The 26915-nt window shown below is 42.3% G+C and overlaps 1 protein-coding gene across 4 annotated transcripts in view; it reads left to right on the top strand.

The window, feature by feature from the left end:
• STOX2 (storkhead box 2) overlaps positions 1-26915 on the top strand; it is a 233793-nt gene that overhangs the window by 1977 nt on the left and 204901 nt on the right. The gene's annotated exons all lie outside the window — the stretch shown is intronic.

Below are 26915 nucleotides of genomic sequence, written 5' to 3'. Positions count from 1 at the left end.
CGCGGCTCGGCGGGCGGCTCTGAGGGCGCGGCGCTCGGGGCGCGTGAGTGTCCCCCTCCCGGCACCGCTCCGCGGCTGGAGTGCGCGGGCCGGGCGGAGGTGGGCGGGGAGGACTCCGGGGCTCGGGTTGCGCGGGACTCCCAGCCGGAGCGGCGGCTCAGGTGCGCCTGGGACGCCCTTCCCTGGGCGGCGACTGCGGGGGACGCGCCGGGAAGCTCGGGTGGGGGCTGAGTGTTGCGCGCGCTCATTTCTGAACGAGACAAGGCTGGGGATTTCGTGTTAAATGTCTCACCTGCAGCACATCTCTCAAGTCGTTTTGTGTGTTTGAGGGAAGGAAGAGACACAAAGAGGCCGGAGGAAAAAGAATCTGATTTTCCACAAAAGAGAGCAAAACGTGAAGGGGGCAGAGTCGCCCAGAGGTGAAGGTCGCCGCCGCACTCAGTGCTGCTTTGACTTGCTGGTTTTTATTGCACTACTTAATTTCCCCTCCTTCATCCAGTTTGCATCGCCTTTAGAATAGACTTTTGAGTTTTGTACTTTGGGTCCGGTGGCTAAAAGCGTACGTAGTAAATAGTAAAGCTTTAGGAAACAATTTTAAGGAAGAAAGCATTCTTTCTAGTTCCGCGGTTTAGAAATTCTTTCTTGACATTTGGGGAGGTCAAAAGTTCAAACGCTGAAACACTGTGAAGTCTCCTTTTTCGTTACTCGCTGTTGCTCTGCTGCCTTCCTCTGAAGGATTAGCTGTTACCTGCTGATGTGACTCCATCTATGCGTGTGACAAGTTTATAGCATTTTTATTTTGTTGTGTTTTGTCTATTTTGGCATAGAAGAGATCTTTACGAAGCTTTCTTTGACTTGAGTAGACAAAAAGCTAGCAAAGCTTGCATCTTGTGTATTTTGTAACCTGCGCTGAATTTTAAAAGGTGCCTTAATTTTCTCAATTCTCTTGACTTTAGCAGAAACCTCAGTCCCTGAAATTAAGCAGCCTCCGTAAAGGGCCAAGATGAACGCCTCTGAGACTTAACTTGCTTTTGCACTGTAGGACAGTGACACATTAGTACGTTAGTACGTACGGATATATGTAGTCATTTATATGCACCGTATAGATTGCTCTAGAGGCTTTTAATAATTTTCTTTGAAACTCGGTTTCACACTTTTTAATGTTTTATTTTGCATAATTTCAAATGTATACAAAAGTAGTGTAACTCAAAAATATTATATTGAACCCCAACCGTGTACTCATCATCCAGCGCCAAAAAGTATCAATGGCATGGCCGGTCTTACTGCATTTATACCCCCATCTACCCCCCACCAGTTCTATTTTGAAATCCCAGACATTACACCAACTTAATTTCATTTGTAAATATTTCAGTATGCTCATGTATTTTTTTTTATTTCAGCAGAATTTATAAATTCATAGGAATTGGTGATCTGTCATATTAACCAAAGAGAAATATTTTTCAATTTTTAAAGGTTCCAAATTGCTGTAATTGGTTGACTGTTGCCCTGACCTGGGTAGGTGACCTGACCTGAGCTGTCTCTGCTGACTGGCAGCTGATGGGGCCTGCCAGCCTCTGCAGTACTGAGCTCCTCGCTCTACCTCTGCACCCTCAGAGGAAGCAGTGGGACTCCCTCTTAAAGCCCAAGCATCAGATAAAAGAATAGGGGTGATACCTGCTGGGATCCAAGTGGTAACTTTCTTTTGAACTGCCTGGGGGGGGGGGGGGGGGGTGTTAAAATCTCCACTGGAATTCCAATTTTGCTTCAGTAATGATGATAAAATGCTGAATTGTTTGAAAGATTTTTATCTACTGTAAAAATTCTCAGTATCTGCTGCAGGCTTCCTCATTTTTTGTTGCCAGATCTTTTATTGGGCTTTGAAATTCCAGTCTGGAAGCTGATGAGGATTGGCTCACAACCTTTTATTCTGAGTCACAATACACGTGATGACAAGTTCAAATGCTGGCGGGGGCAGGAGGAGGGGGGGATGCGGGGAATCCTGGCTGAAACTGTACTCTGAAAAGAGTCATGTTATCATAGGAATAGCCTGGAATCTATCTATTGTTATATGTACAAAACCAGAAACCAAATGCTATCTTTGATACTCAGTAATAGATTTCTTGCAGCATCCCTTTCAATTGACCCCCATCTGTAGTACATATATTGTTGGGCCCTTTTACGTTGTTTTGGGATTTTAGCTCATTAATTCATGCATATGAAACAGCCATAGAGCCAGACACATAGATGAGCTTTACAGGAGGCACATTACATTCCCACTTGTTGAACTCGAATTAAGCTCATCAGTTACCAATAGTCCTCTGAAATAGCTGGTAGCCAAAAGCTTGTTCAAATTTTATCATTCTTGTGGGGGATAAGGATTATTTAGAAAATTTGGTTGTGTTTCAGATGATCTCTTAGATCCCACCATAGAGAGTGGTAATGAGTGTTCCATTAGATCCTGCCAGTGAAGAAAGGAGAGGAACGGTTTTGCCCCATCTCTTGACTTGGGTTGGCCTGGGTGGATGATTTCCCACAACCCAGAGCAGAGAGGCTGTGGTACAGTTGAGGCAAACCTACACTTTCACAGCAGGATTTGCCAGGAGTTAATATTTTATTCTGTAACTTGAAACACCCGTGTTGAAATCGTGAGTATTTTGGTGCCAGTAATTCCAAAAGTATATGGTTCTAACCAACTGTAAAATTTCAGGTAAGGGTTGGACAACAAGGAGATGATTACTGGATTCAACAAGAAGCAGGGTGTTAAGCCACTCAAAGGAAAAGTGGTTTTGACTTGGCATCTTCCAACCCACTATTTAGAAATAACCTACTAGAATATGCAAGTCCATTCTTAGAAATAACCTACTGTGGGCATGTCGAGAAAAAGTTTGGACTTTTGATTTTCAGAACCCTTCAAAGGGTATACAGGATGCTGGTAATGTTTTAAAATTGTGCTGTGTATTTTGAGTAAATCACAGTAAATGAAAACCCATGCATGTTTATTGAGTGCTTTCTAGCGCCAGCCTCTGTGTCACTCCTGCAAATAGGAAGACTGATGGGACATGCCATCTTTTGGGGTATTCTGACGTAAGAAATGGAGAGTGTGCTAAATGCTTTGAGCACTCTTTGTTTTGAGTGAAGGAGAAGCAGTTGCTTCTGTCTTGTGAACTGGTAGGGGAGGTTTCCCAGGTATGAGGCTTTCACTTGAGCTTGTGCAGATGGAGATGGGGGTGGGGCGGGCGTTCCTGCAGAGCAGAAGAACTCTCCCCGCTGGGGAAGGAGGTGACCGGAGCTTGAGTGAAGGCTTGGGGTTGGAGATGTGTTTGGAAACTGGCTGGGGCGATAAGACAGTGGAAAGGTGGGAGAGGGCCAGATGTGAAGATCTAGAAACCACTGGGGGCTTCTAAGCAGGGGCGGGAATGACGTAATTTGATCTATGTTTCAATGAGAATTCCGTGCCAGTGAGGGCGAAGGGTGGGACTGGGAGGGAATTAGAAATAGAAGCACCAGCTGGGTCTATTGAAACAGAGGGAGAAATGCCAAGTGCTTCTTTAGAGTGTTTGCTCTCCTTCGGGACACTTGCACAGACCACGGTTAGCTCCTGAAGAAAGAAACCATTAGTCTGGTTGAGGCTGGAGGGCCTTCTAGCCTCAGTTACAAGCCCTTAGCCTTTGTGTGGAGCCATGTGCTCCCCCTCCAGACCTCAGGGAGCACGGGTGCATCTCTGTGCCCAAATGGGAAAGTGGCACTTTACACTTTCCCATTTGATCATTACATGTTTAAATAGTTCAGACCAAATACGCTCTTTTAGACTTTGCATCAGAACTTGTATTTTGCATTATAAAATTGTTTAGAACACATGGGCATCAAGATTTTATTCTTTTCCAAAATTTTTATTGGTTTTCTTGAAAAGAGTTGCTTTCTTAAAGTGGTTTCCCCAAATAGTAGATTTTTAAGACAGATTTTTTTTTTTTTTCAGACAAGGTTTCATTCTCTTGCCGAGGCTGGAGTGCAGTGGCACCATCATGGCTCACTGCAGCCTCCAACTCCTGAGCTCAAGTGGTCCTTCTGCCTCAGCCTCCTTAGTAGCTGGGCTGTAGGCATGCACCACTATGCCCGGCTAATTTTTAACTTCTTTTTTGTAGAGACAGGGTCTCCCTATGTTGCCAAGGCTGGTTGTAATAGTCCATTTTTATGCCACTGATAAAGACATACCCAAGACTGGGCAATTTACAAAGGAAAGAAGTTTAATAGAGAACTCACAGTTTCACATGGCTGGAGAAGCCTCACAATTATGGTGGAGGGCAAGGAGGAGCAAGTCACATCTTACGTGGATGGTAGCAGGCAAAGAGAGAGTTGTGCAAGGAAACTCCCTTTTTTAAAACCATCAGATCTCATGAGATCCATTCACTATCATGAGAAGAGCATGGGAAAGATCTATCCCCATAATTCAGTCACCTCCCACAGGGTCCCTCCCATAACATGTGGGAATTATGGGAGCTATAAGATGAGATTTAGATGGGGACACAGCTCCAAATCAAATCACTGGTTTTGAACTCCTGGCCTCAAACAATCTTCCCATCTCAGCCTCCTGAAGTGCTGAGATTACAGATATTAGCACCTAAGCCCAGCCTAGAATTATTTTTAAAAATGTATACTCCGCAGACATTTGTATACTCAAAAGAAGTTATAGTTCAGGAACTTACTTAAGTCAACTTAACATTGAATAATATTCCTAGACGAATAGCTTGAATTGCTTAACAATTGTTTTAAAGCCTTTTAAATTGTAGCTATTGATTCATTCAGTGACTGGAGCATCCACCAGTTCCTGGGATGTGTTCTAGGCACTGAAGTGGAGAACAAGTCAGATAAAGTTCCTGTACTTTTGGAGGTTCCATTCTAGTGGGACAACAGACATTTGAAAAATTAAAGAAATGGTCCAGGCGCGGTGGCTCACACCTGTAATCCCAGCACTTTGTGAGGCCATGGCGGTTGGGTCACCTGAGGTCAGGAGTTTGAGACCAGCCTGGCCAACAGGGTGAAACCCTCTCTCTACTAAAAACACAAAAATTAGCCAGGCATGGTGGCGGACACCTGTAATCCTAGCTACTTGGGAGGCTGAGGCAGGAGAATCGCTTGAACCCAGGAGGCAGAAGGTGTAGTGAGCAGAGATCATGCCACTGCACTCCAGCTTGGGTGACAATGAGACTCTGTCTCAAAAAAAAAAAAGAAAAATTAAAGAAATAAAAAGTTCGAATAGTTTTAAGTGCTGTAAAAATTAAGCACTTGGTAGAATAGAGAGCGCTGGGGAGAAATGACAGAATAGCTAACATTAACATTTATTGATCACCAACTATTTTCTAAATGTTTTATTTATTTATTTATTTAATTTTTTTTGAGACGAAGTTTCGCTCTTGTTGCCCAGGCTGGAGTGCAGTAGCACGATCTCAGCTCACCATAACCTCTGCCTCCCAGGTTCAAGTGATTCTCCTGCCTCAGCCTCCGTAGTAGCTGGGATTACAGGCATGTGCCACCACGCCTGGCTAATTTTGTATTTTTAGTAGAGACGGGGTTTCTCCATATTGATCAGGCTGGTCTCGAACTCCTGAGCTCAGGTCATCCGCCTGCCCCGGCTTCCCAAAGTGCTGGGATTACAGGCATGAGCCACCGTGCCCGGCCCTAAATGCTTTTTTTTTTTTTTTTTAATGATCTAATCTAATCTTTAAGACACTTATATCATTTAGGTATCATTATTTTATCCATATACAAACAAGAACCTTAAGGAACAGAAAGATAAATGTTCTCCAGGGATGCCTAGTTAGTAAGTGATAGAGCTGGGATCTGGACCCAGGCCCCGGGATGCTAGAAGCAGTTTCCTGGATGACTACTCAACAGTACTTCATTTGGGGTGACACTTGACCAGTGAGGCAGGTATCCACCAACCAGCAATGACACAGGAGCAGGTGGAAATCAGCTTGCTGTGCTGGAGACACAGAGAGGGTGGCCCATGGGGCTGGGCTTGTTGAGCCAGGAAAGGAGCAGAAGGTGTAACTGCAGCTGAGGTCAGAGGCAGGCCCAGGCCAGGTCCTGTGGGGCCGTGTGGGATGGTGTTCTGCAGAGAGAAGGCGTGAGTCTCCGGAGATGTGTGCTGGGTTGCAGTCTGCCGAAGATTTAGAGAAGTTTAAGACGCGGGCCTGGCTCCTAAGGAAGCTTACCTGTCATATGAAAATCACAGGATTAAGTCTAAACAGTGAACACGGATGCATTTAAAACTGTAGTGACTTCTAGGTAGTGATAAATTTTTTTTTTTTTTTTTTGAGACAGAGTCTCGCTCTGTTGCCCAGGCTGGAGTCAGTGGCGCGATCTCTGCTCCCTGCAAGCTCCACTTCCTGGGTTCACACCATTCTCCTGCCTCAGGCTCCCGAGTAGCTGGGACTACAGGTGCCCGCCACCTCGCCCGGCTAGTTTTTTGTATTTTTTAGTAGAGACGGGGTTTCACCGTGTTGGCCAGGATGGTCTTGATCTCCTGACCTTGTGATCCACCCACCTCGGCCTCCCAAAGTGCTGGGATTACAGGCGTGAGCCACCAGGCCCAGCCCATAAAAAACCATTTTATGAATTACCTCACTTTGGCTCAAAGGTGTTTTCAGCAAAGGCATGTCAGTTTTATTGTAATAAAGCATTTAGAATGAACTTCTGAGATTTCAGGTTTTGCTGTAATAAATCTGGCTTTGCAAAGATTTATAAATTTTACTGCTTGTAGATTAATTATGATATTGAGCACATTTGTTTCCTTGTGGGTTTACTTTGAATTTGGAAAATAAATTGCATCAAGAGGTAAATTTGCCGATTATTGCCAAGTTCTTTTAAAAGGGCTCATCAAACTGAAATGGTATCTGTATCTTGTGATGGGTTGAAAGTATTTAGATGCTTTCTGTTCCTGAGGTCGATCACATATTTTGGGATAAAAACCCGGGAAAGTTCATTATATACAAACTATCTGCTGCGAGGAATTTAAAATTTCTTTAGTCTGCCTAAAATATCACACAGTAATGATCTGGTCACCTTAAAAATAGAATTTTCAGTGTATGAGGTGGGCTTTAACATTAGTTACTTGAAGTTTGGAGACTGTACTTGTATCCTCCTACTTAGTTTATATATTTGTGAAATAAGTTTTAAACCCTTGTTGCATAGCTGTAGACATGGTATAATTTCCAACATTTCTTAATGTGGGGGAAATGAATGATATGGTCTATAGTTTATCTCAATGAGAAATAAATAGATATATTGCCAAGGTACAAGCTTTGGATCTAATTTTTTAATATATAGCATACTATAATAATAGCTAGATCTGGATTTTTAAGGAGGTCTTACGTCAAGAGATTTTAATCCACTTGAATCATACTAGGCCAAGTACGGTGGCTCACACCTATAATCCCAGCACTTTGGGAGGTCTAAGTCGGGGGATCACTTGAGCCCAGGAGTTCTGGACCAGCCTGGGGCGACATAGCAAGATCCCATTTCTACAAAAAAGTTTAAAAAAAATTAGCTGAGCATGGTGCTGTGTGCCTGTGGTCCCAGCTGCTTTGAGGCTGAGGTGGGAGGATCCTCTGAGCCTGGGATATTGAAGCTACAGTGAGCCAAGATTGTGCCACCGCACTGTAGCCTGGGTGACAGAGTGAGACCCTATCTCAATACATACAAAAATAAAAATAAAAATCACACTGGCGTGGGAGGAACTGGCTTAAACAGCTGTTGATATCTTGGCCTCAGTCTGTCTTGATGCAGACCAGTCAAGCTGGACGCTGCCAAGGGCCAGAGCTGGCAGTGTATCGTTGAGAATTTGATAAATGGATAAATGACGTAGATAAAGAGGTAGAAAGGATTCATCTGAGTCTTTGGGGCTTGAAGAAGCAGGTAAATTGGGAAAGTGCTTGGGACGGTGGGAGACCCCACACTGAGCAGATCCACGTCTGAAGATGTTCTTATGACAGTAACACTTTGCAAGCATACCTCTGTGCTGTAGATTTCACTCTGAAGATGAAAATAAACAGGATATATGCCTCCGTTTTCCCACTTTATTGTGAAAGCCCTATAATAATTTTCTAAAGTGAGAGCCCGTCTGTCAGTGTAAAATGACTTGTCCCTGTAAGCAGGATGTCACCTCCCCGCTCCCCAGTAATGTACGTTTGGGGAGCACATGATGTCCCTTAGCCTAGCTCTCTGGCGTGGAAGCCGGGGATGCATGGTTAGTCCAAAATCACCTCCTTCTCATGAATCCAGGAGTCCCTGGCACTCATGGAAGGCTTCCTGGTGTCTTGAAGGGGTGGAATCCAGTCTGGGGCACCCCATCTTCCAGCCGCCTGAGGTTGCTGCAGCCTTCTATCTCCACCGTGAACCCCGGGATACTGCGGCTTCCCAGAGCAGTGACCCACTGTGGCATGCGTCCTGGGAGCTCTGTGTGTGACGGCATTTCCTTCTGTCTTGGCCTGCCTCCTCCAGCGCTGTGTCAGGCACCTCCCTTCTCCCCCCCGACCCCCACTTTCCCTCCAGGATTTGGACTATTTTTCTTTTCAAACCATTGCAACAAAAGGTTATGATGACACCTCTGCCTTTCTACTTCTAAATAAAGTCCCCTGCCATCCAAATTTTGAGGAAACAAACATTTATGTGTTCATGTTCAGGACGGTAGGGCCTAGCACATGCCCTTGCAAGGAAAGTCATCTTCAGAGATTCCAGACTCCCCCTCATGCCCTGTCCCCACTGCCCCAAAACTCGAAGCCCCCATGCCTAGAGGGGGCCTTTGTGAGTCCCAAATGCTTTCTGACACTTTCATGCTGAAAAAAGGAGGAGAATTTCTCCATCTTTAGAGGGGACACCACAGTGGATATGATTTCCAAAACAAAATTTTATTATGGAGAGAAGTCCCCAGGCCTTCTGGTGTGACCTCTTGGGATGCTTTCCACTCTTGGGCGAGTCCTGCAGTCCTTGCAAACCATCTGTCAACCTAAGGCGCCAGGGAGCCTGCCTGAGCCGCCAGGGTGTGCAGCCTCTCTGGCCACTGTGTCTCATCGCCTTCCTGCTTTGTCATTTGGCTTTGGGTGACACCTTCTCTAGGGAACACTTGCACTTTACCTCTGTGGCCTTCACAGCCCCACACCCCACACCCACCCCACTCCCAGCTCAGCGTCTTAATCCTGCCTGCTTGTTTGGCAGCCCTGGTGGGTGGATGGAGCTGGAAGAGGCTGAGCTGGGGGAGGTGGGGTCTACGGTGAGGGCCCAAGGTGCTCTTGAAGCAGTGGGCTGTGAGTGGGGAGACGGGAGCATGGGAGACGGCACAGATCCATGACTGGGAGCTGAAAAATGACAAGGGAGAAGATAGAGGAAGAGGAGGTTTGAGGGGAGTAGCTGCCTGGTGTCCCTGAGGCTGCAGTGGAAAGGTCTTGCTGGGAATCAGGCCGCTTTCATTGTGGATTTATCTACCCAACAGGCCTGCGGGGCTGGCTGAGCTCCCCAGCCAATTTCACCGAGGCCAGGAGGAGGACTGAGGGATCAGAGTGGGTTCCTGTAGCAGATGGACCCCACGTTACACCTGCTGGGTGAAAAGAATTGTCCAGTCTGGACAAATCACTTTGGCTTTTTTTTTTTTTTTTTAATCTCTGTTCTCTGGTCAATAAACCAGATTCTTCTGGACTCCTCCTGGGGAAGTGAAAGGAGGATGCAGCTCAGTGAACTCTGCGGCGCTTCTGGAAAGAAATGCAGTTCTCCATCTCATCTGTTATGGTTACATCTCTCCTGTAATCTTGTTACAGCATCGCCATTCGTTCCGATCCTCGCTTAACTCCCTCCAGCAGTGCCTCTGGGCTCCGGGTTCTCCTGACTGATCACTTCCCCTTTGTCCTGGGTTGGTCTGATAGGCTGGGAAAGCCCTGGAAGGCCTGCTGACTTTGGAGTTAATACAGAACCGCAGAGACGGGAAGCATCCTTTTTCTGTTGTTGTTTTGGGGACTTTCTGACCAGCGTCATTTGTCTGGGTTGATCACTTTCCTTTCATCAGAGCCTGGTTATTAATTTGTTAAGAAAAAGTTTGTCCAAAGAAAGTCTTTAATCGTCAGTAGACTGTGAAGTAATGTAGAGAATGTAGAAAGCAGTACTTTTTTAATGTAGAAAATAAGTAATGTAGAAAAACAAAAGCAGTACTTTAGACACTGTGTCTACTCCCAGATAATAATGGTTACTCTAGCATCTTTGTTTCATTTTTACCTGTATCTTTAGCATTTCCTCCTACATTGAAAAAAGAACATTCTAGAAGACAGTCTTTATGCTATATACTTCTTGATTCTGTTAGATCAGGTGTGTCCGATCTTTTGGCTCCCCTGGGCCACATAGGAAGAAGAATTATCTTGGGCTACACATAAAATACACTGACACTAATGATAGCTGATGAGCTAAAAAAGGAAAATCGCAAAAAAAACTCATAATGTTTTAAGAAAGTTTACAGATTTGTGTTGGGCTGCATTCAGAACTGTCCTGGGCCACATGCAGCCCTTGAGCCATGGGTTGGACAAACTAGATTAGATGTTTGCTAACCCTACTTCAGAGTTGGGAGGGAAGGAGTAAGGAGAAGCAGAAAAAGAATGAACTCTTATTCATGTTTGCTGTGGGTCAGGGATTGCTCTAAGCACTTTTTTTGCATTGTCTCATTTAATACTTACAAAGGTAGTGCTGATATTCCATTTTATAGAAGAGGAGACTGAGGTTCAAGGAGTAGCCTGGGTTGATCTCATATTTCAACCCAGCAGTCTGGCTCTAGAGTCTGAGCTGTTAACCTTTTTAAAACTGCATGTCATTTCTGCTGGACAAAGTTTGGCTCTGTTCACCAGTATTGAGATATATATGCACACATACACACACACACACACACACATACACATATATATACACACATAGCTACACATAAATACTATACATATATACACATATATATATTTTTTCTCTTTCACTTTTTCTTCTGAATGTAAAATATAGTAGACTCATTTGTATTACGATTTCTGACCCTTGACTAAGACACACAAATATATCTCACCAAATAAATTAAGCTGAGTACTAAAGATAATACTGTGGCCTCGATATTTTAAGCCAGAAAAGCAGTGCTGCTTAGAACATCTCTCGGGCGGGACATGAACATTTGAGTGGCTGGTAAGGACTGTAGGACAGTGCCAGTGCCAGATGTACATTCAAAGGATGCTGAACACAGGAACGTTGGAAGGTAATTAATGACAAGAACAATTTGGCAACCAGCTAGAAATAGTTCATTTTAGAAAAAAGGGCAATGGAATGGGTACTGAGAAAATCTTTTTAATGACAAGATGGGATATGGTGCTAGAAGGAAACTTCATCTCATTGTTCTTCACTGTGTTTTATTTTTCTTCTTTGAGGATCAAGAATTACATGGTGTTGGTGGTTTTAGATTCAATGAGTAAGCAAATTGTGGACAGTATTTTACTTAATCTACTTTAAAGACATTGCTTCTCCTAGTTATTTTTATTTTCTGTGTAAAAGATTATACTAAGAATCTTAGATGTGAAATAATTATTTGTTTTGAGTTTTTCCACATTAAAAAGATTAATTTGGGCCAGGCGAGGTGGCTCACACCTATAATCCTAGCACTTTGGGAGGTCGAGGCGGGAGGATCACTTGAGGTCAGGAGTTCGAGACCAATCTGGCCAACATGGTGAAACGCTGTCTCTACTAAAAATACAAAAATTTAGCTGGGTGTGGTGGCGGGCACCTGTAACCCTAGTTGCTGGGGAGGCTGAGGCAGGAAAATCACTTGAACCTGGGAGGTGGAGGTTGCGGTGAGCCGAGATTGTACCACTGCACTCCAGCCTGGGTGACAGAGTGAAACTCTGTCTCAAAATAATAATAATAATAATAATTTGTTATGGTAAAGTGTATTTCAACTACTTTTGGTTATGATGCCAGATAAGTTTTTCAGTTTTCAAAATTAATAACATAAGATATAGTTTTTGTGAATGAAGTATGTTGGGTTATATGATTTATATAGTACATGTGAATTACATAAATATAAAATACAAAGTCTTTAGAGCTATGAAATTGCTTTTGAGTGCAGCTTTGATATGTAATATTTTATTGTTTTAGTTATTTCAGTTGTCTATAAATCAGCATTTTGATTTCCTCTTTGACCCACTATCTTGAATTACTTTTTTCTTCCTTTTTCTCCTAGAAATTGTGAGTTTTTAAAAAACTGTTGTCATTTGATTTCTTATGGCAGTCAGTCTCAACTGTATGATACCTGTTTTTTTTTTTTTTTCAAATTTACTGACATTTTTGTTGCCTAATAGTGATCACTTTCTATGTTTCATAGAAACTTGGAAAAGGGAATTTTAAAAATAGGAAGTGTGTGTGTTAACTTTTGTTAATACATTTGCATATGTTAAATTTATTATATTGGTCAACTATTCTGTGTTTTTATTGTTCGTAGTTTTTATTTATCAAAGACCGTGTGTGATGTGTGTAAAGTCATCTTCCAAAAAGCATATAATTTTTTGCATCATATTACTATAGTTTTAGCTTTATTTATTTTGGCGTTTTGAAATCTAACATGTGTCTTTGTTGTTGAGTTTACCTTTCATACACGTATAAACATGTCTACAATTGTATATTTATACATATTGTACATATACATATTTATATACATACTTCTAGACATTTAAATATACAGCTAGCATAAAATCCTCTTCAATCCTTTTTACCTTGAAATTTTTCCAAAAAAATTTCAAATGCTAAGTTTTCCAAAATTAGCATTGCCACTTCTGCTTTGTGCTTGGTATGTCACTACCACCTTTTTCTATTTTTTCTTTTTTTTTCTTTTTGAGATGGAGTCTCGCTCTGTTGCCAAGGCTGGAGTGCAGTTGCACGATCTCGGCTCACTGCAACCTCCATCTCTCAGGTTCAAGCAATTCTCCTGCATCAGCCTCCTGAGTAGCTGGGACTGCAGGCTCACACCACCATGCCTGGCTAATTTTTGTATTTTTGGGTAGAGATGGGTTTTCTCCATGTTGGCCAGGTTGGTCTCGAACTTCTGATCTCAGGACTACCACTTTTTTATTTTTAATCTGTTGTATCCTTTTTTGTAGTGTGTGTTTTATAAGCAGGATATAGTGAAATTTTGAAATTTAATTCAGTATCATGAATCTTTGTCTTTTTAGGGATTTGAGCCATTAAACGTATCATAATAACTGAGACATTTGTTCTAATTTAAAACTTATTTTAAGTATTCTCTTTGTTAGTTTCCTTTGTATTTCCTTTGTTTTACAGCGTTTATAAACAAGGTTTATAAAATAAGTATCTTTTTTTTTTTTTGAGTCGGAGTATGGCTCTGTCGCCCAGGCTGGAGCACAGTGGTGTGATCTCGGCTCACTGCAAGCTCCGCCTCCCGGGCTCCCACCATTCTCCTACCTCAGCCTCCCGAGTAGCTGGGACTACAGGCACCGCCACCACGCCCAGCTAGTTTTTGTATTTTTAGTAGAGACGGGGTTTCACTGTGTTAGCCAGGATGATCTCGATCTCCTAACCTTGTGATCCGCCTGCCTTGGCCTCCCAAAGTGCTGGGATTACAGGCATGAGCTACTGCGCCCGGCCTAAAATAAGTTTTTTTAAAAACTGAGCAGTGGGACTTCCTGTGCACGTTAACTCCAACCCAGAGAGTTCTGCCTGAGAGCTGCAATGAAAAACTCTTTACTTTCAGTAGTAAGAGTTTCTGTCTGAGAATCCAGTGCAGTGAGTGCAGAAGCTTTGGAGAACATCATTCATTCATTCAAAACGTCCAAGGTGCACTGTGGCAAGTCCTGTTGCTGGATGTTGCAAAAGAAGCAAAAATGGATGCCACCAAGCCTGGTCCTTAAGAACTTTGGGATGTAGTCCTGGGAGCCAGGCAAGTGTATGGGAGACGAGAAAACAAGTTAGTTGTTGGTGTTTCAAGAGGTAAGGAAGGCAGGTATGATGGATGGAGGTAATTTACAAATCTTCTTTAAACTCTAGTGTGGGCCGGCACCCTCTGCCTTGGCCCCACCCTGCTAGTCTATTGCAGGAAGGCCCCATGGAAAGTGGGGTCCCTGCTGGAATGCTGGGGGACTGAGGATGGACTTGCTGCCTGTCCTCTCCGGCAGTCAGGACTTTCCTACTCACCCCACCTACCCCGCCCCATGCTCAGGGACCTGCTGATGTAGAAGCCGTGTGACCCAGGACAGGTACTACTTCTCCAGTGCATTCAAGCAGTTACCTGGCTTTCGGTTCAATTTTCTGCATTTGCATGTTACACTTAATAGTAAGGCAGATAGGCCGGGCGCGGTGGTTCACGCCTGTAATCCCAGCACTTTGTGAGGCTGAGGCGGGCGGATCATCTGACGTCAAGAGTTTGAGACTAGCCTGGCCAATATGGTGAAACCCCATCTCTGCTAAAAATACAAAAAATTAGCCGGACTTGCTGGCGGGTGCCTGTAATCCCAGCTACTTGGGAGGCTGAGGCAGGAGAAGCGCTTGAACCCGGGAGGCGGAGGTTGCAGTGAGCTAAGACTGGCCACTGCACTCCAGCTTGGGGAGTAGAGGGAGATTCCGTCTCCAAAAAAAAAAAAGTAAGGTAGATAATTTAACTATATTCGGATGTTACTTAAATATATATATTTTTCTCATTTATGTACATTTAGTTACATAAAAGGTAGATGTGTCATTTGGAGAATGTCCCACCAATGGACAGTGCTGTAGAATGTGGCAGCAGCTCCTCCTGGAAAAAGAAGGGGAAGATGACTCTTTAGAAACATTAAAATGAGTTCAAAAAATGAAACACCCAAAACTACTGAGAAATGTAAAAAAGGTGCCTTTTTCTTTCTTTTTTTTTTTTTTTTGAGACGGAGTCTTGCTCTGTCCCCTAGGCTGGAGTGCAGTGGCACAATCTCACTGCAAGCTCTGCCTCCCTGGTTCACACCATTCTCCTGCCTCAGCCTCCGGAGTAGCTGGGACTACAGGCGCCCGCCACCTCACCCGGTTGATTTCTTTTTGTGTTTTTAGTAGAGACGGGGTCTCACCGTGTTAGCCAGGATGGTCTCGATCTATTTTCTAATCTGATATTCAGGATCTAAAAAAGTAGTTCTGTATACCAGGATGACATTATGACGCCGGGGGTCTTGATTGCTTTGAATTGTTTTTCTAGTGGTAGTGATGAATTTGTACTAAAGTGTTCATCTGTACACATTGTAAACAATAGGACAGACTTGAATGTTGTGGAATTTGGATAGTCATTAGAGCTGTTTGTTTATTTATCTATTTATTTATTTTTGAGACAGAGGGAGTCTTGCTGTGTCTCCCAGGCTGGAGTGCAGTGGTGTGATCATGGCTCACTGCAACCTTGAGCTCTCAGACTCAAGAGTTCCTCCCCCTTCAGCCTCCCAAGCAACTGGGACTACAGGCATGAGCTACCACGCCCAGCTAACTTTAAAAAAGTTTTTTTAGTGGAGGTGACATGTCGCTATGTTGCTCAGGCTGGTCTGGAACTCTGCCTCAAGTGATGCTCTCATCTCGGCTTCCCAAAGTGCTGGGATTACAGGCATGAGCCACTGTGCCCGGCCTGATCTGATTTTTATTTTTATGTTTATTTATGTATTGAGATGGAGTCTTGCTCTGTCACCAGGCTGGAGTGCAGTGGCTCGATCTCGGCTCACTATAACCTCTGACTCCCTTGTTCAAGTGATTCTTCTGCCTCAGCCTCCTGAGTAGCTGGGATTCCAGACGTGTGCCACCACACTCAGCTAATTTTTGTACTTTTAGTAGAGATGGAGTTTCACCATGTTGACCAGGATGTTCTCGATCTCCTGACCTCGTGATCTGCCCACCTCGCCCTCCCAAAGTGTTGAAATTACAGGTGTTAGCTACCTCTCCCAGCCCTGACTTTTATTTTTAAGTCAACTCTCCACTTTTGGAGAAATACAGAGATTTGTGTTTTGAGTATATACTTGACTTTCCAGAAGCCAAAACAGAAAAACATAGACTTTCAGCATTACTGTTGTATCTTTTCCTTTAGTACACTTATTTTGCACTAGCTATTTTTGATAAAATGTTTTAACTGCTGTTTTCCTCTGAAATACTTTTTAAAAGTTGAATTATGAGCATCTTTTATTCTCCAAAAAATTATAGATAGGTTTTTCTGTGGAATGCTGTGAAATGTCAGCTTTTTGTAAATCACTAACAGTAAACTGAATTCGTAGAGCATAACTCTTGAATGTTCACTGCCATTTTTACCTATGAAGAATTACCTTGTTTGGTGATTTCCTTTTGACCTTGTAACTATAGTACTGGTCTGCATGGATAAATAAACCCGGATTCTCTACCCTTGACCCTAAGGAGGTGTAGTGGGGGACAGAGGTCACTGTAGCTGCCACCTTGCAGTGGCAGGGAGGGACTGGTGTAGGTGTGAGTTGGTAAAATGCTCACTTTCTGGCCCAGAAACCCTCTTTGTTGTGTATCTGGACCAGGGACTGTTGAGGATGCTTCTGCCCTAGGTTAAAGACAAAATTATTTAATGTTACTTTTGAAGTACTGTGAGGAAGACTTTATCAGGACCACCATGGTAGGTACAGGAACCAGTGCAACAAGGTCTTGCAGTGGGGGAGAGAAATTAGGCTCAACTCCAAACACAGCATGGGCAAGTGGCAATTCATTGCCAAAGAAAGAGCCGGGTGGAAGTCAGTGGCTGGAAAATTACTATGAAGAAGCATCAGGGGTGCTATGGTTTAAATGTGTTCCCCAGAGTTCGTATCTTGGAATCTAATCCCCAGTGCAACAGCGTTGAGAGGTGGGAACTTTAAGAGGTGATTAGGCGATGAGTCCTTTGCCCTCATCGATGGATTAATGCTGTTACCTTCGGTGTGGGTTCTGGATAAACGGACGAATTGGCCCCCACCTCCACCCCCACCCCATGCAATGACTTTTCCCATGTTATGGCACAGCAGGGGGCCCTCACAAAATTCAGCCCCTTGATTTTGGGCTTCCCAGCCTCCAGAACCATAAGCCAAGTATATTTCTGTTGTTCATAAATTAGCCGATCTGTGGTGTTCTGTTATAGCAGCACAAGATGGACTAAGACAAGGCATGAGGGGATTTCTGGCTAAACCTACCTAATAGAATTCTTGCTGAAGACAGGCCAGGGTGATCAGACAGCACCTAGGGGATGGTGGGGGATGAGAAACCTGATCAGATATCAAGGATTGGGGTTCTTGTCAAACTGACTTAGTGCAGGGTTCTTTTGCTAAAACGATTTTACAAGGACGTGCACAGATGGGCCTAATAGAAGGTTCAGGAGGCTGACTACAGTTTGGCCAAGCAGAGAATCTTTGTCACTGACCAGGTTTCAAAGGACAGGGAGGGGTGATAGATGGTACATGGAGACTGACACCCGTTTATTCTTAGGAGACTTCATCAGTTGGTTTGGAAATTGGAATTATTTTTGTTAGTTTCCAGTTTATATTGTGTTAAGGCTATGTTACATCCAGAATTCAAAAGCAGAAAGGTGAGAGATGTGGGCATTGCTGTGGAGTTAAACTAGCTCGCAGAACAAGCAGCTCCCTCAGGCAACCCTAGGAACAGATTTTCAGATGTTACAAGCACCAGGTATTTGATCCAGGCCTGAAGTACGCAGCGTCATGCTGTTCCTTTGGGTGACAAGTTTCAGTTCTTGTCACATGCTTCTCCTGTTTTAAATCTTCCATCTCCTTCATGTGGAAGAGATTGTTTATGTTTAAAACTGCTTATGCCGAATCAAGAAGTAAATAAAAGCAGGAAGGAGAACAGAGGCGGCTTATAGCAGTGAATCTTTAGTTTGAAGAAGTCCATGAAGGCAGATTCACATAGAAATTGTTGATGGCGTTAATTCAGTGATAAGTAACTAATTAGAAAATGTTTCCTGTGAAAAAAGTTTAATTCATGAATAGTTCTTCCTCTCCTCTCTTTCTTATTTTAAAAATGAATACTTTAGATACTTCTTTGACACTATGGAAGAGATAAGGCTCAGAAAGCTCCAAAATTTCTTTGTTTTCTTAAAATAATATCAGTTTCTTTTATTCTCAAGTGTGAGCCTATTTCTCATAAAATGACCTAGTGATAAAGCCTGGAATTTTTTTTTGAGACAGGGTCTCACTCTGTCACCCAGGCTGGGGTGCAGTGGTGTGATCGTGGCTCACTGCAGCCTCTACCTTCCGGGATCAAGTGATCCTCCCACCTCAGCGTCCTCAGAAGTTGGGACTACAGGAGTATGTCACCACACCCAACTACTTTATTTTTATTTTTGTAGAGATGGGTCTCACTCTGTTGCCCAGGCAGGTCTCAAACTCCTGAGCTCAAGCAACCCTTTTGTCTTAGCCTCCCAAAGCACTGGGATTACAGGTGTGAGCCACCATGCCCAGCCATCTGTGATTTTCTTAAAGTCCAGCAGTTTGTAGCTATATTTGCAGTTAAAATGTGAAACCATATTTAGCCAGCACATTTGCATGTAATTTGAATAAACTGTAACTTTAAATTTACTTTAAATGTACTCAAACTGATAATTAATTGATAAAGTTGCATTGTGCATAATACCTTTAAAATGTCTATGCAATTTAAGGGATTTTAGATTTGTTTAAAAAAGTGCTAAAATCAGTATTAAATTTTTTAATGATCTTTTTCTTCCCCCATTAAACTTTCTGAAAGTTTATTGGTAGAAAATCAGTGACATGCTGTGATAGAACATGCGTTACAGTTGTTTCTAAAGAGCAGCTCGACCTGAATTGGTGAGTTCACATAATTTCTATGACTACTTGTGAGATTGACTTTTCAGAATATAAGTCTGTACTGTCCAGTCTAAGGATTGAGAGTGTGATCTAATAAAAAAAAAAGGCTTTTACTTTCAAGGAGGGATTTAGAGTATGTGCAGTTGTGTAGAGAGAATGTGAATGATTTTCTCTAAGCCCTGACCCCATGTACTCAAAAGTTCTGGACTCTGATGAATGAATGTAGCCCTTTGTAACATTGCTAACATATTTAATTTTCCAAGTATGTAGGCCATTGTGCTGATTTTGTTCTCATACCAAAAAGATTGTCCAAACATTTCAATGAAGATATTTAATACACTGCCTTCTCAAGTTATAAAAGTTGAAAATGATTACCATTTATATGATCAATTATTTAAAAAAATAATTTGCATTTACAGTCAGCCCTCTGTATCTGGGTTCTGGGTCCACAGATTCAGCCAATAGCAGATGGAAAATATTCAGAAAAAATATGAATAAAAAACCAATACAGGCTGGGTGCGGTGGCTCACGCCTGTAATCCCAGCACTTTGGGAAGCCGAGGCGGGCAGATCACTTGAGGTCAGGAGTTCGAGGCCAGCCTGGCCAACATGGTGAAACCCATCTCTACTAAAAATACAAAAATTAGCTGAGCGTGGTGACGGGCACCTGTAATCCCAGCTACTTGGGAGGCTGAGGCAGGAGAATTGCTTGAACCCGGGAGGTGGAGGTTGCAGTGAGCTGAGATCATGCCACTGCACTCCAGCTTGGGCGACAGAGTAAGACTCTGTCTCAAAAAAAAAAAAAAAAACAAAAAAAAAAAACACACAATATAGTCTAACAACTGTTTACATTGCTTTAGGTATTATGGGTAAGCTAGAAATGATTTAAAGAATCTGGAAGGATGTGAGTAGGTTATTTGCGAATACTCTGCCATTTTATGTCAGGGACTTGAGCATTCGTGGATTTTCGTTTTCTTAGTATCTGCTCCTCTGTATCGAGGGAGGCCTGTGTGTTCTAATTGCTTATGTTAGCGGGTCACTTTGAATGTGTCTTTCCCATTAGGTTGTAATTCCTTTGAGGGTGGAGACTATAAACTTCAGTTTATCTTTTCGAGCTCAGTTTTCTATGTCATGCGGATCTATAGGTATTGCATAAATATCCTCACCGGTAGAGTTAATGCTAATTGGCTGCTGCTAGTAATTTCTAAACTACCATTTTAACACTGGGGGAAAAACACTGAGTACTGACAAGGGTAAAAGAAATCTGATACCTTCATGTACCGCCAACGATATGATAAATTGAAAAAACCCTTCTTTGGAAAGTATCTTGGCAGTCTGTATGAGAAAGCCATCTAAATGTTCATATAGTTTGATGTGGTAATTCTATTTCTGGGACTATCTCTAAGATAATATTACAAAATTTTGGAATATTTGTAATATTATCTTAGAGATAGCCCCAGAAATAGAATTACTGCATCTTACTTTTTGTAGAGAGCTATAGGTAGGAAGCTGTTCATTACACAATTTTTAAGAAAGAAAAATTGCATATGGTCTAAATGCCACGAATGGAAAATATTAGGTAAATTATGGTTCTTTATATTGGATGGAATAGTATATAGCTGTTAAAAATATCTATGAAGGTTATGAAGCAACATAGAAAAGTGCTTATGATATATAATGTCACTTAGAAACATATGTAATATTTCACAGCAATACAAATTAGAACAAAATCTTAAACCAGATGCGAGGGAAAAATGGGAAAGAATAACAATAATTCCTGTATATTGAGTAATTATTATGTGTTAGAGACTTTGCTGAGAAATTTTCTCACTTAATTTTTATAACTAGCTCTTGGTTCATTTTGTGGATAAAGACAGTGAGCTTAGAGAGGCTGTGTACTCTTGTTCAGCCACGTTAAGTGATGGGACTGCAGCGGGAGCAGGTCTGCCTGTGGGATCCAAAGTCCATGCTTGAAACTGGTAATTTGCTAATTTTTCTGTGTGTCAGAATGATCTGAGAACTTTCAATAGATAAATGAGTGAGGAAACAAACCCATGCCCTGTGGCTCCCACCTCCTGAATTAGAGTCACCTGGCAGACAACCAGAGCCCCACACGGTTTACACCAAGCCAGGGTCTGGTGCCAGCCTGTGACCAGCATTTAAGACCCTCTGCACATTCTGTTTGTTGTATACAACACAAATATTAAAACACATACAAAAATACACAAATATTAAAATACAAAAATACGCAAATATTAATACTGTGAATATTAATAGTGGTTGGATTTGGGTTAGAAGACTGAGTGATTTTAGTCTTTTTTCTTCATTTTCAGATTTTCTTTAGCTAGAAATGATGTTACTTTGAGTATAAAGATTTAGTAAAGAGAAAACTGAATAAAAGATTTTATTTAGAGTCCTTTTTTGGGGGAATATTTTATATTTATTTATTTATTTATTTATTTATTTATTTATTTATTTTTTCAAGTCAAGGTCTCACTCTGTTGTCCAGGCTGGAGTGCAGTGACGTGACCATAGCTTGCTGTGGCTTCCTGGCTCAGGTGATCCTCTGGTCTCAGCCTCTCGAGTGGCTGGGACTGTAGGTGTCCACCACAATGCCCAGCTAATTTTTTTTTTTTTTTAATTTTTAGGGGGTTTCACCGTGTTAGCCAGGATGGTCTCGATCTCCTGAACTCGTGATCCGCCCGTCTCGGCCTCCCAAAGTGCTGGGATTACAAGCTTGAGCCACCGCGCCCGGCTGAGAAGGAGTCTTGCTATGTTGCCCAGGCTGATCTCAAACTCAAGCAGTCCTCCCGCCTCGGCCTCCCAATGTGCTGGGATTACAGGTGTGGGCCACTGTGCTTAGCCTGTGTTGTTGCTTTAAAAAACCCATTGTGAAGGTGCATAAGTGGGGAAAATGGAATTGTAATCAAAAGAGGCTTAATCTTAGCAAAAATACTAAAAAATGTATCAGTCTAATGATGATTACACTTAATAGCATATATTAAATTTATTTGCGTTACTACATTGCTTTAGAAATTAAGATGAACTATAGATTTTTAAAAATGGTATATTCATTATATCTCAATTTAAAAATAAAATAAAATAAATTGGACAATTACAAAAAGCCAGAGAGCTTGGCCCATTTAGCTCTTTGACAAGCAAGAGAGGAAACTATGATCGCAGAACATTTTTGTTGTGAAGGAAGAGGAATAAAATTCTTCTAATCAGAGTTGAGAAAAAAAAGCGTGAAGTGAGATATTAATTACAGGACACAGTGGACTTTATTGTTAATGTTCAACCTTGTGGTCCTCAGCGTGGGGAGGTAAACACGGGATCTTTTGAATGAGGTCCCTGGAGCACTGCATGGGCAACAATGCGATACCTTAGATAAGATATAAATGATGTTGAAAAGTGTCTGTTTTCAGGAAGGCAGAGGAAGATGTCAAACTTTAGATAACTTGTATGTGTATTTTAAAAAAATCAACAGCTTATTTTTATATTATTGATACTATTTACATGGAATGATAAAAAATCTTGCATACGTGGTTGGACACCTGGAGTAACCTTAGCATCCAATGTCCAATAGTAACATCTTCCTCACTTTGCAGGCCTAGCCAAATTTCAGAATTCCTGGGTCAATTTGGAAGAAAACCAAATTGATTCATAAGGAATAACCAGTGATTTCATGAGTGATTCATGTGGACATGAATGTATATAATGAAGAGTAAGAGGAATATTGGATATATTTTTAAAAGCTGAGCAGTGGTGCCAGTTAGCCCTAGTCATAAAAGTCTTATTTTGAAAATGGTGACGTCAACAGCAAAGTCATGGAATCAACACAAGTGCCCATCAACAGTGGTTAGATAAAGAAAATGTTTGTATATAGCATGGAATACTATGCAGCCATAAACAAGAATGAAACCATGTCCTTTGCAGCAACTTGGATGCAGCTAGAGGCCATTATCCTAAGTAAATTAATGCAGAAACAGAAAGTCAGTACCATATGTTCTCACTTATAAGTGCGAGCAAAACGATGGGTACACATGCACATAAAAAATGGGAAGAGTAGGCTGGGGGCAGTGGCTCACGCCTGTAATCCCAGCACTTTGGGAGGCCGAGGCGGGTGAATCACGAGATCAGGAGTTCAAGACCAGCCTGACCAACATGGTGAAACCGCACCTCTACTAAAAGTACAAAAAATTAGCCAGGTGTGGTGGTGCATGCCTATAATCCCAGCTACTCAGGAGGCTGCGGCAGGAGAACTGCTTGAACCCGGAGGCAAAGGTTGCAGTTAGCCGAGATCATGCCACTGCCCTCCAGCCTGGGCAACAGAGTGAGACGCCGCTCAAAAACCAACAACAACAAAAAAATGGGAACAGTAGACATTGGATACCCTAAAGGAGGGAGGGGGAGGGGGAAGGGTAGAAAAACCACCTATTGAGTACTGTGTTCACTGTTTGGGTGATGGGTTCACTAGAAGTCGAAACTTCAGCATTCCACAATATATCTGTGTCACAAATCTGCACATACATCCTCTGAATCTAAAATTTAACAAAAATTCAAAAAGATTTAAATGGTGAAGTTTATTTGTTTATTTTGGAAACACCACTTTTCTTGCACACATGCGATGGAATGGAACTGGAACACATTATTGAAACCCACAAAAACTGTGAAAATTTTATATTAAACAATACTGTAACTTGAAAAGATTTTTAAACATTTTCATTAAAGATAGTCTCATGAAAATTAGCATTTTTTGTGTCTGCCAAAACTTCTTTGGAGAGAAAATGGGGAAGAAATTCCAGCTGATGTCTTTGTCTAACTCTACAGACAAGGGCTCTGTTGGCTGAATTGATGACTTAGCTGAAGCTATTGAATTTCTAGTGTTGCCTCAGATCACATCATCATTTTTGCTGTTAGCTCTGGTAATTGCAATTGTGTTCAACTCCTGGTGAGTGCAGCACATACCTCAAGTCGTGAGAGATGGAAAAGGACTACTGTTTTTTGCAGGTAGGCACCACTAAAGCCTTGGAATGGTGTCCGCATTCTTGGAGCTAGTGAGCTGAATCAAAGAGGAAAATAACCCTCCAACTATTTTGGGGCCTGATCTGTGTCATTAATAAAAAATGCCTTCTAAAACTGTTTTGTAATCTAGGGGAAATCCTCAGTCCTTACTAACAAGATGGTTCACTGTGTTCAAAAGAGCGTGCTACACACTCGGAGGCGTGCCTTGCTTTGTAGCCCTTTGAATGCTGGGTGCCGGGTCCGTCCTTTGCTGGGTCATCAGTGGGAAGTATGGTTGCCAGACGATGAGATGAAAGACATAGTAGCCCTATTTTTGGAACTCCAGGGAAAACATCAAATTGTTTGTACTTCAGAAAAGTCCTCAGTGGAGCATTGCGTATTTGGTAGAAAGACTGGAAACTCCAGATACACAGAGATGGAAATTTCAAGGGATAAAAACAAACATTTTAGCATGCATTTATGAACAGGTTTTAAAATAATTATAAGCCACCAATTTGATGACACTCTCAAGACTGCGTAAAAGTGACTTTTAAGAAGTTACATCTCATCCAGTTTGTCTGGGAGAATTCACGTCACCTACTCTTGACATGAGTAGAGATTTGCATTTGTGACTTGTGAGGGGAGACCTTTTCTCACTGATGTTATTGGAAAGAGAACTCCAAGGGAGGTTTGGGAAGAAGAATTTGATTCAGGTGCCAGATATACTTTACAGATCACTGTGGTTTTCTTACTTACATTAAAACAAGCAAACGTGCATCTTCAGGTATTATCTTATTTCTTTCACTTACAGACATTTGCTGCACTGTTCTTCCTGCCTCATGCAGCAGAACACTGGGCTATGAAGTCACTATCGCTGTACTTTTGGTGAGCAAGCCCCCTTAGCATTAAAAAAAATTACATGACAAGAAAAAATATGTATGTTTCAAGGCAACTATAAATATTTTTCTTTTAAAATATCATTGTTTTGGTATTTTTCATTGGTGTGCTTAATTTTACTTCAGGTAAAATGAAAGGAGGGCGTGAGATATTTTATGTTTATCAAAAGGAAGCATGGGTGAAAAAGGCTTGAACAGCATCACTACACTAAATCACAAGGAGAATAAGGTTTTTTCTCCTTTTGCCTTGCTGGCTTTAGGGCCATGCTCTTTTGCATACAAACTGCCCTTGCCTTTGGAGAAGGTGGTAAGGTTATGCTCTTAAATAGGGTAAGCAAATGTTCTGGAAAATAGTTTTACAGGAAGTTGAGATTTGGAGTGCTTAGAGAATGTGCATTATGGTGTAAGTATCAGAGTTAAACTAAAATCCCAATGAATATTAGTTCATAGTTCTTCTTTTAGTTTTTTTTTGCGGTATGCGCTAGTCACACCTTTAAAATGATCTGAAAAACTCCTGACTTTTTTTTTTTTTTTTTTTTTTTAGAGATGGGATTTCTAAAAACCCCTGGTCTCCAACTCCTAGCCTCAAGTGATCCTCCCGCCTTGGCCTCCCAAAGTGCTGGGATTGTAAGCATGAGCCACCATGCCCGGCTAGACTATTTTTGTTTCATTACCAAATGATGTTCTGTGTTCATGGGACTGATAACCTGTTTGTGCATGTGCGTCTCTGGTTTTCACATCTTACCCCTATTATTAGGGTCTTATCTTGTGAGGAGGTGGGCCACTCCATGTCCCTTCCCTCTCCTATTGCCACTTCTTTCATCGATGCCATTCTCAGGTGATAAACCTGGGTGCCCTGCCGGGAGCTCTGGATATGAATGTGGGCCCTCATCCCTGCTCTGCTCATTAAAAGCTGCGGGGTCTTAGACAAGTGACTCTCCTATTGGAGGATTCAATGAGATTAAAACCATAAATGTATCCATTTATTCTTTACCGTTTTAAAGCTTTGAGTTTTGAGTAAATTTATTTTGGTCTGTCTGCTTATGTAGACATAACAGTATATGGTTATTAGAATTATTAGGCTATGTATCTTGCAAAGGACTGAAATTGTCATACTTAGTTTCAAAGTGTGCAGATCGAATAACAGAAGCTGTCTGTGCAGTCAAATCTGGCTGATCCCACGCCTGTAATCCCAGCACTTTGGGAGGCCAAGGCGGGTGGATCATGAGGTCAGGAGATCGAGACCATCATGGCTAACACGGTGAAACCCCATCTCTAGTGAAAATACAAAAAAAAAATTAGCCAGGTGTGGTGGCGGGCGCCTGTAGTCCCGGGTACTCGGGAGGCTGAGGCAGGAGAATGGCGGGAACCCGGGAGGCGGAGCTTGCAGTGAGCCGAGATTGCGCCACTGTACTCCAGCCTTGGCAGCAGAACGAGATTCCATCTAAAAAAAAGAAAAATCTGGTTGATCCCCATTGTGGTTTTTGAGACACTCAAGGTAACTCAGAAACCAGGCGATTAAAAAAAGAGTGAAGCTAAGGAGTTTTTTTGGCAGAGCACGGTGGCTCACGCCTGTAGTCCCAGCACTTTGGTAGGCTGAGGTGGAAGGATCGCTTGAGCCCAGGAGTTCAAACACAACATAGTGAGGCCTCATCTCTACAGAAAATACAAAAATTAGCCTAGTGTGGTGGTGAACACCTGTAGTCCCAGCTACTCAGGAGGCTGAGGTGGCAGGGTTGAGTCCGGGAGGTCAAGGGTACAGTGAGCTGTGATTGTGCCACTGTACTCCAGCCTCTGGCAAGAGAGTGAGACCCTCTCAAAAACAAAAAAAGAAAAAAGGGATTTTTCTGTTCACGGTTCTGTTGACTTCCTGGCCCTCCTTTTCTGATGCTAATCCAATAGAGTGTAACGACTTAATTTTGCTCTTGAATTGTACACAGAGGCTTGGTGAGAACCCTCCCTTGGCTGGAGGCCCGTGTGTAACCATATGGTGCTTCACGGAATGCAGATAATGGCTTTATTTTCCTCTCTGTCTTAATAGGTGGAAGCCTGTGCTAGCAGGTAGAAGATCGTTTATAAAGAATAAACAAAAGCATTGCGCTGGTATTATTCATGCCAGAGCACAGCAACTGTTATAGCTGCTCAGAAAATTGTAATTCCCTTTCTTCCACCTGCTGGAT

This window comes from Papio anubis, chromosome 3 (assembly GCF_008728515.1).
Source record: "Papio anubis isolate 15944 chromosome 3, Panubis1.0, whole genome shotgun sequence".
Classification (NCBI taxonomy): Eukaryota; Metazoa; Chordata; class Mammalia; order Primates; family Cercopithecidae; genus Papio; species Papio anubis.
Note: the sequence above shows the minus strand (reverse complement) of the source record. Positions and strands in the feature narration are given on the sequence as shown.